General features: G+C 41.3%; 1 pseudogene; it reads left to right on the top strand.

Moving 5' to 3' along the window:
- LOC115199658 (F-box/LRR-repeat protein 17-like) overlaps positions 1 to 8,867 on the top strand; it is a 523,509-nt pseudogene extending 514,642 nt beyond the window's left edge.
- The last annotated feature ends 10,859 nt before the right edge of the window (positions 8,868 to 19,726 follow it).

Below are 19,726 nucleotides of genomic sequence, written 5' to 3'. Positions count from 1 at the left end.
CATTCCAAGACATTTAAATGTTTCCCCTTAAACCACCTGAGCGTTGCTTTAGTAGTATACTTAGGGTCATTGTCCTGCTTGAAGGTGAACCTCCATCCCAGACTCAAATCTCTGGAAGAGTGAAACAGGTTTCCCTAAAGAATTTCCCTGTATTTAGCGCCATCCATCATTCCTTCAATTCTGACCAGTTTCCCAGTCCCTGCCGATGAAAAACATCCCAACAGCCTGATGCTGCCATCACCATGCTTCACTGTGGGGATGGTATTCTCGGGGTAATGAGAGGTGTTGGATTTGTGCCAGACATACAATTGAAGTCGGAAGTTTACATACAAATACAGCCAAATACATTTAAACTCAATTTTAAACAATTCCTGACATTTTATCCGACTAAAAATTCCCTGTCTTAGGTCAGTTAGGATCACCACTTTATTTTAAGATTGGGAAATGTCAGAATAATAGTAGAGAGAATTATTTCTGTCAGCTTTTATTTCTTTCATCACATTCCCAGTGGGTCAGAAGTTTACATACACTCAATTAGTATTTGGTTGCATTGCCTTTGAATTGTTGGGTCAAACATTTCGGGTAGCCTTCCACAAGCTTCCCACAGTAAATTGGGTGAATTTTGGCCAATTCCTCCTGACAGAGTTTATGTAACGGAGTCAGGTTTGTAGGCCTCCTTGCTCGCACACGCTTTTTCAGTTCTGCCCACAAATTTTCTATAGGATTGAGGTCAGGGCTTTGTGATGGCCACTCCAATACCTTGACTTTGTTGTCCTACAGCCATTATGTCAACTTTGGAAGTATGCTTGTGGTCATTGTCCATTTGGAAGATCCATTTGTGACCAAGCTTTAACTTTCTGACTGATGTCTTGAAATATGGCTTCAATATATCCACATAATTTTCCTGCCTCGTGATGCCATCTATTTTGTGAAGTGCACCAGTCCCTCCTGCAGCAAAGCACCCCCACAACATGATGCTACCACCCCCATATGTTTGGGATGGTGTTCTTCGGCTTGCAAGCCTCTCCCTTTTTCCTCCATATATAATGATGGTTATTATTGCCAAACAGTTCTATTTTTGTTTCATCAGACCAGAGGACATTTCTCCAAAAAGTACAATATTTGTCCCCATGTGCAGTTGCAAACCGTAGTCTGGCTTTTTTATGGTGGTTTTGGAGCAGTGGCTTCTTCCTTGCTGAGTGGCCTTTCAGGCTATGTCGATATTGGTCTTGTGGATATAGGTACTTTTGTACCTGTTTCCTCCAGCATCTTCACAAAGTCCTTTACTGTTGTTCTGGGATTGATTTGCGCCTTTCGCACCAAAGTACATTCATCTCTAGGTGACAGAACGCGTCTACTTCCTGAGCTATATGACGCCTGCGTGGTCCCATGGTGTTTATACCTGCGTACTATTGTTTGTACAGATGAACATGGTCTGTAAACAATTGTTGGAAAAATTACTTGTGTCCTGCACAAAGTAGATGTCCTTACCGACTTGCCAAAACCATAGTTTGTTAACAAGACATTTGTGGAGTGGTTGAAAAACGAGTTTTAATGACTCCAACCTAAGTGTATGTAAACGTCTGACTTCAACTGTAGCTCAATTTTAGTCTCATCCGACCAGAGTACCTTCCTCCATATGTTTGGGGAGTCTCCCACATGCCTTTTTGCGAACACCAAACGTGTTTGCTTGTTTTTTTCTTTAAGCAATGGCTTTTTTTCTGGCCACTCTTCCGTAAACCCTGCTCTGTGGAGTGTACGACTTAAAGTGGTCGTATGGACAGATACTCCAATCTCCACTGGGCAGCTTTGCAGCTCCTTCAGGGTTATCTTTGGTCTCGTTGTTGTCTCTGATTAATGCCCTCCTTGCCTGGTTCGTGAGTTTTGTTGGGCGGCCCTCTCTTGGAAGGTTTGTTGTGGTGCGATATTCTTTCAATTTTTTTTATAATGGATTTAATTGTGCTCCGTGGGATGTTCAAAGTTTCTGATATTTTTTTATAACTCAACCCTGATATGTACTTTATTTAACCTATTATGTGACTAGGAAAAACACCAAGGGGGTGAATACTTTTGCAAAGCACTGTATCATACACTACAGTTATGGAACAGTGTGATAAGTAATTATGCTTTTAAAGTTTATCAACTTCTGAAAATGGAAACAACTGTTGAGAAAATGGCCCCTTGAATGTCTTGGTGCACCTACCGGAGAGCACTTCTTTGTCTACACCCATTCAGCATCGTTCACACCCTTAGCCCCACCCATCTCTTTAAGGATTCACATGTGAGGCCATGTGCTTAACAGTGAGTACGGTAGTGTACTAAACAACCAACGATTTCAAGACCAAAGGCTGGTTTATACTACGTCTATCAACATGTCTGTAGACAGTTGTCGCTGTGACATCACAAGCATTCTATTGTAATCTAACATCAAACTTGTCGTTATGAAAAACTTTAAACACAAAAACGACAGGTTGCATTACAGCAGCCTGGTGGTTCAAAATAGCATAACTGGTGTATTTTAACACCAATAAACCCATCCGTTTAGATGTCAATCTTGCAAACCAGGCAACTAAAATAAACTTTCTAAATAATGTTTTGGTTCATTTCTAGTTTAGCCAAATTTAATTCGTTATTACAGGAAAATAAACTCACAACAATATCATTATTTACTAGTTAATGGTAAGCTAATTATAGGAAAATAGCTTACGGTTGTGAGTGTGATGAAATAAAAGCAGGGCATTCTACCAGAGAATTTTAGAACTTGGACACTGTCTCGTTGACCTAACGTTACATCCTAATTTGACTTTGGTGCAGGTCATGTTGTTCTTCACATTACCGTCTCTGGGAAACACACAATATGTCAAATAAAATCAAAGTTTATTTGTCACATGCACAGGATACAGAAGGTGTAAACGGTACAGTGAAATGTTTACTTGCATAGTGGAGTCTTTTGTTTTGACATGTACAGTAGCTAGCTAGCTAACTAGCTAAACAATGAACCATAATCCCAACTCATAACGTTACTACCCTGCATGAATCTGCAGGTAGCTAAAGCTAACCAACTAGCGTGGAGCAATATTAGCTAGCTAACATTAGGCTATAACTAGCAATGCAAATGGCTCTGAGATACAAATAATATTCCTACTCAGATCAGACACGTAACATTAGCTAGTGACCCAGCCAGCTAACGTTAGCTAGCTAGAAACAGTACGCTTTAACTTGCAATGAAAATTACTTTCTGACAAAATTAGAAACGTATAGTATCTGAAAATGTAGCTAGCTAGCCTCTCTTACCTGTATACATGGATTAATTTCTCCCTCTATGTCACGGAAGCCATGGTTGCCCTTAGTTTAAAGATGTAATCTGAAGACAGGTGTTTAATACAATACCCTTCTTCTGTGTATTCTATTTTTGACTTCCTCCGCATTATTTGCAATCAAACGCCAGAACTTTCTCCATTCCCTAAGCTTACTCCGCTTCCACCAGACATTCCACTGATTTCAAAACTTAGTCCTCCAGAAAGTGGAGAGCATTAGCAACACTTACAGTGCATTCGGAAAGTATTCAGACCCCTTGACTTTCACCACATTTTGTTACATTACAGGCTTATTCTAAAATGGATTAAATCATCCCCCCCTCAATCTACACACAATATCCCATAATGACAAAGCAAAAACAGGTTTTTAGAAATGTTTGAAAATTTATTAGAAACAAAAAACTGAAATATCACATTTACATAAGTATTCAGACCGTTTACGCAGTACTTTGTTGAAGCACCTTTGGCAGCAATTACAGCCCCAAGTCTTCTTGGATATTACACTACAAGCTTGGTACCGACCCGTAGCACTCACATCTGTAAATGACTTAAATGTAAATGTAAATGTAGCCATGAAGTGCTTTGAAAGGCTGGTAATGGCTCACATCAACACTGTTATCCCAGAAACCCTAGACCCACTCCAATTTGCTTACCGCCCCAACAGATTCCGAAATGACGCAATCTCTATTGCATTCCACACTGCCCTCTCCACCTGGACAAAAAGGAACACATACGTGATAATTCTATTCATTGACTACAGCTCAGTGCTCAATACCATAGTGCCCTCAAAGCTCATCACTAAGCTAAGGACCCGGGGACTAAACACCTCCCTCTGCAACCAGATCGTGGACTTCCTGACGGGGTGCCCTCAGGTGGTAAGGGTAGGTAACAACACATCTGCCACGCTGATCCTGAACACGGGGGCCCCTCAGGGGTGCATGCTCAGTCCCCGCCTATAATCCATCTTCACCCATGACTGCATGGCCAAGCACGACTCCAACACCATCATTACCAACAGTGGTAGGCCTGTTCACCGACAACGATGAGACAGCCTATTGGGAGGAGGTCAGAGACCTTGTGGTGTAGGGCCAGGATAACAACATCTCCCTCATCTTGGTCAAGACAAAAGAGATGCACAAAACCCCATTCTCATCGACGAGGCTGTAGTGGAGCAGGTTAAGAGCTTAAAGTTCCTTGGTGTCTACACACCAAGACAGTTGTGAAGAGGGCACGACAACACCTTTTCCCCCTCAGGAGACTGAAAAGATTTGTCATGGGTTCACAGATCCTCAGAAAGGTCTACAGCTGCATCATCGAGAGCATTCTGACTAGTTGCATCACCACCTGGTATGGCAACTGCTCGGCCTCCGACCGCATGGCACTACAGAGGGTAGTGAGTACGTTCCAGTACATCACTGGGGCCAAGCTTCCTGCCATCCAGGACCTCTATACCAGGTGGTGTCAGAGGAAGGCCCTTAAAATTGCCAAAGACTCCAGCTACCCTAGTCATAGACTGTTCTCTCTGCTACCGGACAGCAAGAGGTACCGGAGCGCCAAGTCTTGGTCCAAAAGCCTTCTTTACAGCTTCTACCCCAAGCCATAAGGCTCCTAAACAGCTGATCAAATGGCTACCCAGACTATTTGCATTGTTGTTTAAGGGCTTGTAAGTAAGCCATTTATCCATTTAAGTGAGTTGGCCATTATTAATAATAGTGAATTTGTACGATGTTCTCTCAGAGTGTGTCTGTGTGTGGTGTTTTACTTATGAACATACAGTATCAAACATTGCGAGGAAAAATGCAGTTGTGTTCAGCCATGATAAAGCCATATATTTCTCTAGGCCAGTCTATGGCCTCTTGGGTCCCGACATGCCTTATTCCCTGTGTAGATAACAAACCAGGCGTGCTGGGAGAAATTGGGGGTTGCCCTGAACACATTCCCCGGGATCCCTTTGTCACACATGATGGAGTGAAGGGTTTACTTCTCCTCCCTTCTCTTGTCAGAGCCAGAAAAGTGTCTACCGCCAGTCTGTCCAGTCACTCGTTTAGAAACGTTACAACTGCAGCTTTTCCTGCAGGCACTTTTACGGCCACTATAAATCCAGCCTGTTTAAATCCTGCCTGTTTAAATCGGGTTTTACTAAGATATCTGATGCACAGCATTCTTCAGGTGCTTAAAAGGCCCTTTTAAATCATTTACCCCGAAATGTATTTAATGGGTGAGTGATGCACTATGTGGATAGAAGTGGACAGAGGCTTTATTGTTGACCGATTTGGTATTTTTCTATGTTAACAAAGAGAGCATAATGAACAGTACAAATGGAAGGATGTTTTGAGTTGCAGTCCATTTCGGATTAAGTGCACATCTGGTAAATGCAAACTCCATTTGTCTTCATCTAAAACCCCTTTTGTCCTTCTGGATATCTGCTCTGTTTTACTGCTCTTAGGTGACTGTATTTTTAAACCCATTCGGGGAACATGGTGTTCCATGTGTTCCGTGTTCTCTATGGTTTAATGGAGTCTTAGGGAGCATACTGTATGCCAGGTATTATTTTTCTGCTTTCTTTATCCATCATCATTTATTCTCACCTATTTCTCTGAGACTTGCAGTGCCCTCTTTGTCCTTCTGCCCTGAAATGCATCTTTTGTTTGTGTATCAGATAATCGATTTACGAGCCCCTCTCTCCCAGGGATGTCGTGGTGCCACCGTGCACCATGCCAGTGTTTGTCATCTTTAAGAGGTGTTTTGGTGGTGTGGTTACGATGTTAGCAGTGAATGTATATTTTACATGGTGTTGTATGTGAGAGCAGCTCTTAAAACCCCTGGCAGTTAAAAGGAGAGCAGCAACACAGCAGTCCCTGAAAGGCCTAGGTCACCTTTACTACCGGCCAATCACGGCAAGCCTGAACGATTGCTGTGCAACGCCAAGGAGCAGCTTACACACACAAACACACACACACACACACACACACACACAAACACAAACACAAACACAAGCAGAGAGAGACGCACAGAGCCTACAAACACTTTTGAAATGGAAATCAAGGATATACTGTATAGGACATGGTGTCTGAGGAATGTTCATTCAGGAAAAAGGATGGGACTTTATTTTCTATTGACATGGAAATGATTTCCGCAATATTTTCACTCAATGGGTTAGCTTCAGTTTCTGTTACTGATTGAGAGTTGTATCTCAGTCCAAATGAAAGATGGGGGGTTGATAGGGAATCAAATAGGACTGACGGTCCTTTCTCTTCTCTTCTGTTAATAAGGAATCGAATAGGACTGACTGTCCTTTTTACTTCTCTTCTCTACTCTACTCTGACAAACACACATTGTCATGTCAGACAACATTAAGTTCCCGTCAGATCCACAGGAACTGCATCTTTGAAGTTAAACTGGGGAAAAATATCTTAAGTATAGGTCTGACTCCAGATACGTGTGGCTGCCATCCCAGATCTGTGTGTAAGATGAAACGCACCAGCCTATTGCAATATCCTCTATCATATTATGGCACTAGACAGTATCATATGGGTCTCTTTCAAACTTTCAGACAGAGTAGGAAGTAGTATATGAGGGCTTTACAGCATGTCTGGCTCACAATACAAAGTGTGTGTGTGTGTGTGTGTCTCTGTCTGTCTGTCTGTCTGTCTGTCTGTCTGTCTGTCTGTCTGTCTGTCTGTCTGTCTGTCTGTCTGTCTGTCTGTCTGTCTGTCTGTCTGTCTGTCTGTCTGTCTGTCTGTCTGTCTGTCTGTCTGTCTGTCTGTGCGAGCAATACCAAGAAGGTGTGGTGATGTCATCATGTCTTATTCAGGATGCAATACAGCTGGAGAGAGGGTATGGAAGAGTGAATACCTCAGGGTTGTACAGGGGATTGGATATATTTGCTTTGGAAAAGGCATGTATGACCCATCCTCTACGATTTGCTAGAGGACATCCTGTGTAAAGCTCATGTCCACATCATTACTGGCAGGATCTCAAAACCTCCCATGGAAATTGGCTTAAAAGCAAAAAGTATATATTTAAATAAATATAATGAGTTAACATATTTCATTTATATTTTTTCAGTATATTTATTGGCCTTGACTAACAGGACACAAGGCTTAAAATAAGAAAAAAATAAACCAATCATCTGCATAGAACCACATAGGTAATTTAAATACTTTCACACACACACTCACACATCAAACATTGGTAGTGTTGAGGCTCAAACTGTTTTACTGTTGCAGCAACTAGCAATTAGCGGATGATTCAGAGCTTTGATTGGGAGCCATTTTGTGTCAAGCGTGTTTACTCTTGTGCACAGCACTGCACTACATTAACACTAATGATGGTAATGGCCTCCCATCACATTGACAGGCCCATTTTTTAGATCCCTCTTAATTGTAATTAAGGCCTGATTAACGGGTTTGGTGGGGGAAGAGTTTTATTCTCCTCAGTACAATATACCATAATATGTTATGAAAGCAATCAAGGGGCTGTCATTTAGTTCTCTAATGAGTCTCTACTACACATAACAAACTTCACTTTTCCCTTTGCTATTCTTTTTCTAGACCAGCGGGGAGTAAAAACCAGGCCGCAAGTTTCACAATTCCACAGCTGGTTCTTTTTTAGCTGGTAGTAAATTGGTTGATGAATGTCTAGGGTTGCTTTCGGTAACTTTCCCCAAATTCCCAGGTATTCCAGAAATCTTGGTTGGAAGATTCCGGCTTTCCGGTTTATTCCCTCCTGTGTCCAGGAATCTTCCAACCAAGATTTCTGCAAAACTTGGGAATTTTGTTAAAGTCACTGGAATTTGGCAACCCTATGAATGTCATTGATGCTCCAGTCCAGAGATTCCACTCACCTGGTAACCCAGGTATGAATCAGTCCCTGGTTAGAAGGGAAGGATGAAAACCAGCAGTCCTACAGACCTCAAGTCACTGATCACTGCTCTCAGTGACTGAAGACCACAGCTTTGTTATTTGTTTATTTACTCTTATTTTACCTCTACATATCTTTCTCTCTCTCTTCCTCTCATTCTCCCATGAGGATCATTTAGACAAAGATATGCTCTGGTGCTTTACCACCAGACACTAAAGCCTAAGGTGGACTGGGCTGTCAGGCCCTAAACCTACTCCTTGGCAGAGACAGCTCCCTCCCTCCCCACCCGTCACACTGATAGTGTGTTCCATGTTACCAGGCCCATTATTGACAAGTCTGTCTTAAAAGTGTGTTAAGCTTTGCTTCAGTAGTACATACACAATCAAGGCTCGACCCTAACAGAACAGACACCAAAACAAATGTTGTTTGACTAACGGCAATTGTGGCCTCTATTTTGCAGCCTCAGTCATTGATAACCAGGTCTTACTACAAGTGAAAGTCACGTATTGTGCCTTTAATGCATCTTGTGTTTTGCTGTTGTGTTTGCAGGTGAATGAGGAGACGGTGGAAAGGCTGGTGGTTCAGTACCCTCACATCGTGTTCAGTACGGAGATGCAGGACTGCAAGAGAACCCTGGAGAGAGCCTATCAGATGGGCTGGAGCCCCAACACATCCACCACTTTATAGCCACCGCTGGACTACACTCACACACACACACACACACACACACACACACACACACACACACACACACACACACACACACACACACACACACACACACACACACACACACACACACACACACACACACACACACACACACACACACACACTGATAAAGGCGGGGTGCACAGTCAAAGTGGAAACACACACACCACATTATCATTATTTGTATTTTTTTTTTAAATCTATGGATCTTTTTGGCATTCCATTTTAGTTCAGTGATAACTCCCAGACAAATCATACTGTACATCAGTGTACAGTGTTGGGATTGTGTATCAAATAAACATAGTGCTCTTCTTTTGACAAGAGACCTAGAGTATGTGGCAGCCCTATGGCTCTGGTCAAACGTAGCGCTACATTATCTGGTGATAGGGTGTCGTTGTAGGTTTGACTTCCGCTCTACAGGGAGTTTTGTGGGACTTACATTTCCCCCAACACCAATCTGGATGCAATACCAGGCTTGAAAACACAGAGCACATTGAGCAGCGACTGAAAACAAGTAAACATTGTTCTAAACAAGTAGAAACATTATTCTCTGGTCTCGTTGACCGTTAGGGCTACATGTTTTGACCTCACCACGTGTGAAGTCAATGTTGCTTCATACTGTGTGTGTTTCTACCATTCTTTTGGATATTGAATACAGTATTAAGAGTGTGTCATGTGTTTGTAGGGACCTGAGGTTTCTCTGACCAGGAAATACTCCAGGTCCAAGGCTTTAAGATAAGATATAGGCTAGTCTTTAAGATAGGATGTAGGCTAGTCTATAAGATAAGATACAGGCCAGTCTATAAGATAAGATATAGTTTTGTCTCTAAGATAAGATAGGCTAGTCTATAAGATCAGATACAGGCCAGTCTATAAGATGTAGGATAAGATATACAGTGCCTTGCAAAAGTATTCATCCCCCTTGGTGTTTTTCCTATTTTGTTGAATTACAAATTGTAATTTAAATGTATATTTATTTGGATTCCATTTAATAGACATACACAAAATAATAAGTGAAATAAAAAAAATGACTTATTTAAAAAAAATGTAAAACTGAAAAGTGGTGCATGCGTCTGTATTCACCCCTTTGCTATGAAGCCCCTAAATAAGATCTGGTGCAACCAATTACCTTCAGAAGTCACATAATTAATTCAATAAAGTCCACCTGTGTGCTATCTAAGTATCACATGATCTCAGTATATATACACCTTCTCTGAAAGGCCACACATTCTGCAACACCACTAAGCAAGGGGCATCACCAAGCAAGCGGCACCATGAACACCAAGGAACTCTTCAAACAGGTCATGGACAAAGTTGTGGAGAAGTACATATCAGGGTTGAGTTCTAAAAAAATATCTGAAACTTTGAACATCCCACGGAGCACAATTAAATCCATTATTAAAAAATTGAAAGAATATGGCACCACAACAAACCTTCCAAGACAAGGGCGCCCAACAAAACTCACAGACCAGGCAAGGAGGGCATTAATCAGAGAGGCAGCAAAGAGACAAAAAATAACCCTGAAGGAGCTGCAAAGCTCCACAGCGGAGATTGGAGTATCTGTCCATGGGACCACTTTCAGCCGTACACTCCACAGAGCTGGGCTTTACGGAAGAGTGGCCAGAAAAAAGCCATTGCTTAAATAAAAAAATAAGCGAACACGTTTGGTGTTCACCAAAAGGCATGTGGGAGACTCACCAAAAATATGGAAGAAGGTACTCTGGTCAGATGAGACTAAAATTGAGCTTTTTGGCCATCAAGGAAAACACTATGTCTGGCACAAACCTAACACCTCTCATCACCCCGAGAAAACCATCCCCACAGTGAAGCATGGTGATGGCAGCATGATGCTGTGGGGATGTTTTCATCGGCAGGGACTGGGAAACTGGTCAGAATTGAAGGAATGATGGATGGCGCTAAATACAGGGAAATTCTTGAGTGAAACCTGTTTCAGTCTTCCAGAGATTTGAGACTGGGACGGAGGTTCACCTTCAAGCAGGACAATGACCCTAAGCATACTACTAAAGCAGCACTCAAGTGGTTAAAGAGGAAATATTTAAATGTCTTGGAATGGCCTAGTCAAAGCCCAGACCTCAATCCAATTGAGAATCTGTGGAATGACTTAAAGATTGCTGTACACCAGAGGAACCCATCCAACTTGAAGGAGCTGGAGAAGTTTTGCCTTGAAGAATGGGCAAAAATCCCAGTGGCTAGATGTGCCAAGCTTATACAGACATACCACAAGAGACTTGCAGCTGTAATTGCTGTAAAAGGTGGCTCTACAAAGTCTTGACTTTGTGGGGGGTGAACAGTTATGCACACTCAAGTTTTCTTTTTTTGTCTTATTTCTTGTTTGTTTCACAATAAAAAAAATGTTGCATCTTCAAAGTGGTAGGCATGTTGTGTAATTCAAATGATACCAACCCCCAAAAAATCAATTTTAATTCCAGGTTGTAAGGCAACAAAATAGGAAAAATGCCAAGAGCGGTGAGTACTTTCTCAAGCCACTGTAGTTGTGTCTCTAATTTAAGATATATGCTAGTCTATAAGATAATATATGGGTTAGTCTATAGTCTATAAAAATGTATTTGATAGTCTATAAGATAAGGTATAGTCAATACGATAATATATAGGCTAGTCTATAAGATAAGATATCTATAAGATAATTATAGTCTATAAAAATGTTTTTGCTAGTCTATAAGATAAGACTGTGCAAAGCTGTCATCAAGGCAAAGGGTGGCTACTTCACTGCAATTTAGAAAATAGTAAAATGAAAGAAAAACCCTTGAAGGAGTAGGTGTGTCCAAACTTTTCACTGGTACTGTAAGTTAGCCTATAAGATAAGATATAGGTTAGTCTATAAGATAAGATATAGGTTAGTCTATAAGATAAGATATTGTCTAGTCTATAAAATAAGATATAGTCTAGTCTATAAGAAAATATATTGTCTAGCCTATAAGATAAGATACACCAGAGGAACCCATCCAACAATAATTGCCCAGCGTTTTTCCTGATCAACTCACATGGTCAGGTAAAACGTGTGGCTTACCTATTATATTATAATGGTCCCAGTATCGAACAAAGCCCATTCTGATGGACTAAGGCTGTGACTCCCTGATACAATGGTACACTTGAGAGATTCAAGGCCACATTCATTCAAGCTACACAATGGGAGATCTGCAAGGAAATATTGTTTTCATTACAAATCTAAATATGTTTTTGTTTCATCTAGTAAATATCTTATGCACACAGTTGATGGACATTTCTGTGGCGTAGGAGTGAATCATTTTCATGCAGTGTTGTATGTTGGTTGGTGCAGTGCAGGTTTGACTGAGTACCATCCCTAATTGTTGTTACAGTCACAGTTAAGTGCACAGTGAGCTCAAGGTAGAAGTTGTCCTGGCAGATCTAGGATCAGATGATTGAACCCCTTATCCAAACCTTAAACTTCAGGGAGATGAATCAATATCTGACCCTGGACCTGTGGTTAGTGACAACTTCTGCCTACACCAAACAGCTCAGCATGTTCTAAAGGAGTAGTCGCTCAGCACCGAACATCAGAGATACGCTCTATATGGACTGATGTAAACCTACACTTTAAAGTCATTATTGTAAAAGACCATTTGGTCTCAATGACTTGCCCGGATGAAGAAAGGTTCAATACTTCAACTCTTCTGACAGAAACATTGTCTCGAAGACGACGGTACTTGTTCTACATGTTAAGAAAATTAATGTAAATGGGACAGAGTTCCCTGCAAACAATAATAAGTCATTAGGACGTCCTCAGGACGTCACAAAATGGTCACCTAAAGTAAGGTGGTGTGTCAAGGTCCCCTGGAGGTTTTATCTAGTTTCCGGTTAGTCCCGGGGACATCCCACAGGACGGTTTTAGGATGTTCTTGGGAAGTTGTATAATTTTTACGGTGTTCTTTGGATGTTGTGTCGTGTTCCCCTGGAGGTTTTGTCTAGTTCCCGGTTGGTCCCGGAGAATGTTTTTAGGATGTTCTTGGGATATTGTGTCATGGTCCCCTGGATGTTTTGTCTAGTTCCCAGTTTGCCCCGGGACCTCCCCGAGGACGTTTTTAGGACTTTCTTGCAATGTTTTGTCATGGTCCCCTGAACGTTCTTGGGACGTGATGTGATGGTCTCCAGGAGGTTTTTGTCTAGTTCCCGGTTCGTCCCGGAGATGTCACCCGATGGTCGCAAAGAAACGTTCTACCACCAAAAAATGTTTTACCAAGGGCACATGCACCCTGGTTTCATTACACATTACCCGTTGTTATTGTTGCCAAGCCCACATCTCAGGTGGGGTCATATTGAAAAGTCAGTACTACGTGATAACGTCAAATGTAATCATATTGTCAATGATTAATGATTTTTACACTTTTTTAGATGAACAGAGTACCACCTACCTTAAAACCCCCATACAATTTAATTACTTTACTTTTAATGTTTTTGGACACCTGTGACCGTCACTTGACAAAACCTCCAGGGGACCAGGACACAGCGTCCAAAGAACGTCCTAAAAACTTACTTGAGGACGTCCCCGGGACAAACCAGGAACTAGACCAAATCTCCAGTGAACCATAATACAACATTCAAAAAACACTGGCAACGATAAAAAAGTCCCCCAGAGAAAGTTCCCTTGTGACCATCTTGCAGAGTCCTAAATACTAGTAAAATGAAAATCCTGAGAACGCCCTAACATGGTCCTCAGTGTCGTCCTGGGAACATACAGGGAACTAGACAAAGGTCCGAAACCCTTAAGGGACCTAATAAGAACGTCGCCGAATGTCCTCAGGACGTCCCCTGTTTGCTGGGTTTGTAATATATTCTCTCTCTCTCTCTCTCTCTCTCTCTCTCTCTCTCTCTCTCTCTCTCTCTCTCTCTCTCTCTCTCTCTCTCTCTCATGTAGTATATTGTACCATTAGGATGGTGTAATAATCAATGGTTGATTTCCACTGTATTTGTACTGTACCATGGGATTTTATGTAACCTAATATTGGTTTTGTTTGAGCATATATTTGCAGTATTAGTTGTGTAGCCATGCATTTACGGTATATCTTTGTTAGAAATAGGATCTAAAATTCTGGCTCAGAACGTATAATCATGCCCTTTTGAAAACAGTCAATGTTAATTTATTATGCTAATAACCAGGGTACTTTCTATGGTGTGAACCAACTGGACTATTATTCTAGAAGCTGTCACTCGTCTGTATACACTAGTACTTTTTTGAGTTTAGCGGTTTGAAGTAGCACTGTAATCTTTTACAGAAACATAGAGATTTGGGACAATTAAGAACATATCCGTTTTACCCCTGTCAGGACTGTAGACATTCAGATCGAGTCCTCATCAACCCCCCCCTTTTTTTGTAATCCCAACATGCACTTGCTTTTTCTCTGCTTGATGTTGACACTTGATCCCTGATTTGTTAATTAAGGAAACCGTAAATGACTGGATTTACATACAGATGAATAAAAAACTACTACTTATAAAGCTCTCCCTTTTTCTCTTATTTCAGCATATATTTTTTGCTCTCTGTGTTTGATAGAAGAAAGAAACATTAAAAGTGACATTTGAAATGAATCTTTACCCATGCTTCATGAAGTGTTTTCCTCCTCAACATCAAATCAGAATATAAATGAATGCATAACCAAGTAGATTTTTGTTGCAAGTCAAAATCCTGGAACCATCCAGTCTGTTTCGATATGTATTACTACAGTTGCATGCCAAGGCCTAGTAGCTGAACTGGATCCATTCCTCAGGGAATGACACCTTGATACTGTGAATATTCAGCAGCTCCCTCACATCTCAATCAACCTGTCTCTCTCTCGTTGCAGGGAAACTTGTGATTTCAAGGTCAGCACTTTGTTAGTATCACAGCAGTCATGCATCAGAGAAAAGGCGTCGACTTGCCTCCCAGCACGCTAGCGACGCGCTCAAAGCACTAAAAGCTGTCATTCAATATGTCCCCCGTCTTTGACGATCAAGAGGAGGATATTGTCCCTTTGGTATTTGGTGTTTTATTAGGATCCGCATTAGCTGTTGCAAAAGCAACAGCTACTCTTCCTGGGGTCCGCACAAAACATGAAACATAATACAGAATGACATAATACAGAACATCAATAGACAGGAACCAGCTCAAGGACAGAACTACATAAATTGTTTTAAAGGCACACATAGCCTACATATCAATGCATACACACAAACTATCTAGGTCAAATAGGAGAGAGGTGTTGTGCCCGCGAGGTGTTGTGCCCGCGAGGTGTTGCTTTATCTGTTTTTTTGAAACCAGGTTTGCTATTTATTTGAGCAATATGAGATGAAAGGAAGTTCCATGCAATTAGGGCTCTATATAATACTGTACGCTTTCTTGAATTTGTTCTGGATTTGGGGACTGTGAAAAGACCCCTGGTGGCATGTCTGGTGTGATAAGTGTGTGTGTCAGAGCTGTGTGTAACTTGTCTATGCGAACAATTTGGGATTTTCAACCCTTTGATGTTTCTATAAAAAGAAGTGATCCAGTCAGTCTCTCCTCAACTCTTAGCCAAAACAGACTGGCATGCATAGTATTTATATGAGTCCTCTGATTACAAATAAGAGCAAAACGTGCCGCTCTGTTCTGGGCCAGCTGCAGCTTAACAAGGTATTTCCTTGCAGCAGTGGACCACACGACTGGACAATAATCAAGATCAGACAAAACTAGAGCCTACAGAACTTGCTTTTTGGAGTGTGGTGTCAAAAAACAGAGCATCTCTTTATTACGGCCAGACCTCTCCCCATCTTTAGAACCATTGAATCTAACTATTTGTTTTACCATGACAGTTTACAATCTAAAGTAATGACAAGTAATTTAGTCTCCTCAACTTGTTCAACAGCAGATTCAGCTGAGGTCTAGAACTTAAACAAACAAAACCAAGCTCTTCCTCGTTCTGCACTCTCAGGGTGTTTGTTTGTTTCATGTAGGAGGATGAAACCGGGAAGCTATCCAGGCGTTGTACGGTCTGGCATGCATCAGCAACGCCTGGGCAGAGGAATGCGCCCTTTAACTGACAGCCTGAGTCTGCAGCTTTTTGCTTCTGCTGCAAAGTCATCTGTGATTGGCCAGAAATGCATAGTATTTTTATTTTGTTCATTTGCTGTTTTTTCATTATTTTAGACAATGATACAATATTCCTGCGGTCTTAGTCAATTATTATCCTAATCTTAATCATATAGTTCATGTATTTTATACCCTTGCCAAAATGGCTGTACATGACTATTGTAGTTCTTCGTAGTTCATAGAGTAGGAAGCAGTTTAGAATGTGTGGCCAGTCTACAAGTTGGCCTCTGAGTGTGTGAGGGGCTAGCAGGCTAATTTCCTCAAAGAGCCTTTCTGTCCTAACCTCTTCCTGATATCACATATTCTTACACATCCCTCACCTCTTCTCCTCATATCAGACTAAACCTGTTCAAGAAACAAATTGGTTCTTGCTTGTTTCCCAGTGGTGCTAAGGCCCCGACTCACCTGCTCTGCCCTCTCTCTAGAATCCATGTCATTAAAGAGAGAGACGACCCTTCACACAATTATTCACCCCCCTTTGTTCATGCCTTCTATCTTCTTCTATGTTTCTTATTGTTATTCACTGTGTTTAGAGACACACTTTCATTTCAGTGTTACCGATGATATTGACTTGACAGAGGCTCCTTTAAAAGCCGAAGAGTCAGACGTTTTCTATAGTCAGAATGTTAAAAGTCTCACTCTTCAGGACGAGTGCTTCTCTCTCTAGTTCTGCCTCATTATGAAATACAATGTTCTCAATATGCACAGTTAGTCTTCTGTTGCATTAGCCCTGGCAAGAACGGGCATGAATAATTTGGCCCTCCGGTTAGCTGTTGGCTGTAGAATGACAGTGGTTTCTAATGTCTTTGCTCTGCTCACTACAAATAAGCCATTTCTCCCCCTCCTCTATTTTCCCCACAGAGGTAAAATATATGGCCTACTGGGTTTTTACTGCCGCCAATTAGCGCCTAGGCAAATGTGAGTGTGTGCCATCGATTCACTCACTGATTGAGGTGGACTCCATCAACGTCTCGGTGAACCTCGGACCTCTGCAATATTCATCAAGGTGCGTTCGCTAGCCTCGTATGCCCTCAGAGGAGCGATACCCTCAGGAAGAGCCACCACTGAGTGGGGGTGGCCAAGCGCTCAGCGCTGAATAGCAATAGAAAAATGTAATTAAACTTAGTAAATATTTATGCCGTTTGTTAAATCTTTTATGAGGGGCTGAAAAGAATCAGCGATGACCATACAGCACATTTCTCATGTCAGTTGTCAAGGTCACTGATTAGGGGTTTAAAGATTCCTGGAATCTGGAAGAAATAAAACGGAAATCCAAGAATCTTCCAACTGGGATTTGAGGAATTTGAGGAAAGTTACCAGACTTCTGCAAACCAAGCATTGATATTATCTAGCTAACAAACCAATAAAGTTGTGGTTTTCAAGGCTCAATTTCACTTTGTTTTACATTGAACTCTGTGTGTGTACAATAAATCCCACCCTGGCTTCTTGCTGAAACTGGTCTAAACCAGTTTCATTATTTTGGGTAACCTCTCCCGGCCAGCTTTGCATTGGCTGTTGAGCTGTGTTCACTCTTTCCCTTTCCAGTTTTACTGTACTGTCACTCAGCTCTCTTTCTCCTTCTCTCACTCTTTCTACCTTGTTCCTTTCATCCTTCCTTGCCTTTCTCCTTCCACCTTCCTATTCTCACTTTCTCTCTTTCTACCCCTCACCCCCTCTTCTCTCCCCATCCCTGCTTCTATTTCTCTCTCCCTTTCTGTTTTCCTCCTACTCGTACTCCCCCTCTTCCTCAGTCAGTCTGCAGAGGGTCCACACACCTTAAAGGTTCTGTGTAGTGAAAGGAGGTCAATTGGTTTTGTTAACTAAGGCAAAAGGTCAAAGTTGATAGTGTTAATAATATCTTCTTCAGACTAGGGTCTATTTTTCTCCACTTCCTGTCTGACTGACGTGCCCAAAGTAAACTGCCTGTTATTAAGGCCCAGAAGCCAGGATATGCATATAATTGGTACCATTGGATATAAAACACTTTGAAGTTTATGGAAATGTTAAAGTAATGTATGAGACTATAACACAATTGATATGGTAGGAAAAAATCCAAAGAAATACAACCCCAAATGTTTTTTTTTGAGAGCCCATGCTCTTACAATGGGAAGCTATGGGGTATATGCAATTCCAGCTCCCAGATTACAATTCCTCTGGCTTCCACTAGATGTCAACAGTCTTTGTTCAAGGTTTCAGGCTTGTTTCTTCCCAAACGATTAAGAATTTTGAGTTTTAGTAGTGGGAGTCAGAGTTGGAAATCAGTCTGTGCGCGCACGACGAAGAGGACGCGCACCTGCTAATATCGTTTTCCTATTGAACATATTTCTTTCCGTATGAAATGTTATAGCTTAATTACATTTTAGGGTACCTGAGGATTTAATAGAAATGTATTTTGACTTGTTTTAACAAAGTTTAGAGGTAGATTTTTGGATTTCTTTCTCTGCATGTTAACCTCTTGACGGTCGCCTAGGATAGCGGGCGCCACAGCGCATTTTGAAAAAATTCGTGCCCATTTTAAACGGCCTACTACTCAAACTCAGAAGCTAGGATATGCATATAATTAATACTTGTGGATAGAAAACACCCTAAAGTTTCTAAAACTGTTTGAATTGTGTCTGTGAGTATAACAGAACTCATATGGCTGTCAAAACCCCGAGACAGATCGAAACAGGAAGTGGAATTCTGAATTGCGAACTCAACTTCATCACATTGCCTATTAATCACACCGTGAGCTATGGTTCATTGAGCACTTCCTATTGCTTCCACTAGATATCCCCAGTCTTTACAAAGTGATTTGAGTCTCCTACTGTGAAAACTGACAGAATGACACGCTGTGGAACGTGGTCACACGGAGAGGGCCATCACCATTATGACGCCGGCGCCCCTGGCTACCCTCCCCTTTCGAAACGTTTATAAAGACAATGCAATCGTCCCCCTTGAATCTTATTGGAGCTCTGGTTGAAAAAGGCCCTAAAGATTTCTGTTATACAACGTTTGACATATTTGAACGAACCTAAATAAGAAAAAAATGCATTTTGTTGAAAGAATAGTCCCGCGGCCACAGAGCTTTTGGTGCAGCCTTCAGAACGCGCTAACAACAACAAGCTAATGGAACATAAAGGATGAACTTTTTTGAACGAAAATACATTTGTTGTGGACCTGGGATTCCTGGAAGTGCCTAAGGATGAAGATAATCAAAGGTAAGGGATTATTGACAATAGTATACAAGACTAGATTTGATATGCGATTGTTCCAAGATGGCGCTGACCTGTATTGCTAGGCTATTGTTCTGAGTATCGCATCCCCTTTTATCGCAAAGTGTGATTACCCAGTAAAGTTATTTTTAAATCTGGCATTACAGGTGCTTTCAAGAGATATTCATCTATAAATCTTAGAATGACAATATTACATTTTAAAAATGTTTTCGAATAGTAATTTAGTAAATTGTAGCGCTGTTTCATCGGATGCATTTGAGGAAAAATAGTTAGTCAACGTTACGCACCGATGTAAAATGCTGTTTTATATATAAATATGAACTTTATTGAACAAAAGGATGCATGCATTGTGTAACATGATGTCCTAGGTGTGTCATCTGATGAAGATTGTCAAAGGTTAGTGCTGCATTTAGCTGTTTTTTGGTTATTTGTGATGCATGTGGTTGGTCGGAAAATGGCTATGTGGCTACTTTTACGATATACTCCTCTAACATAATCTAATGTTTTGCTTTTGCTGT

Source organism: Salmo trutta, chromosome 9 (assembly GCF_901001165.1).
Source record: "Salmo trutta chromosome 9, fSalTru1.1, whole genome shotgun sequence".
NCBI lineage: Eukaryota > Metazoa > Chordata > Actinopteri > Salmoniformes > Salmonidae > Salmo > Salmo trutta.
This window is presented reverse-complemented; position numbering and strand designations above follow the sequence as displayed.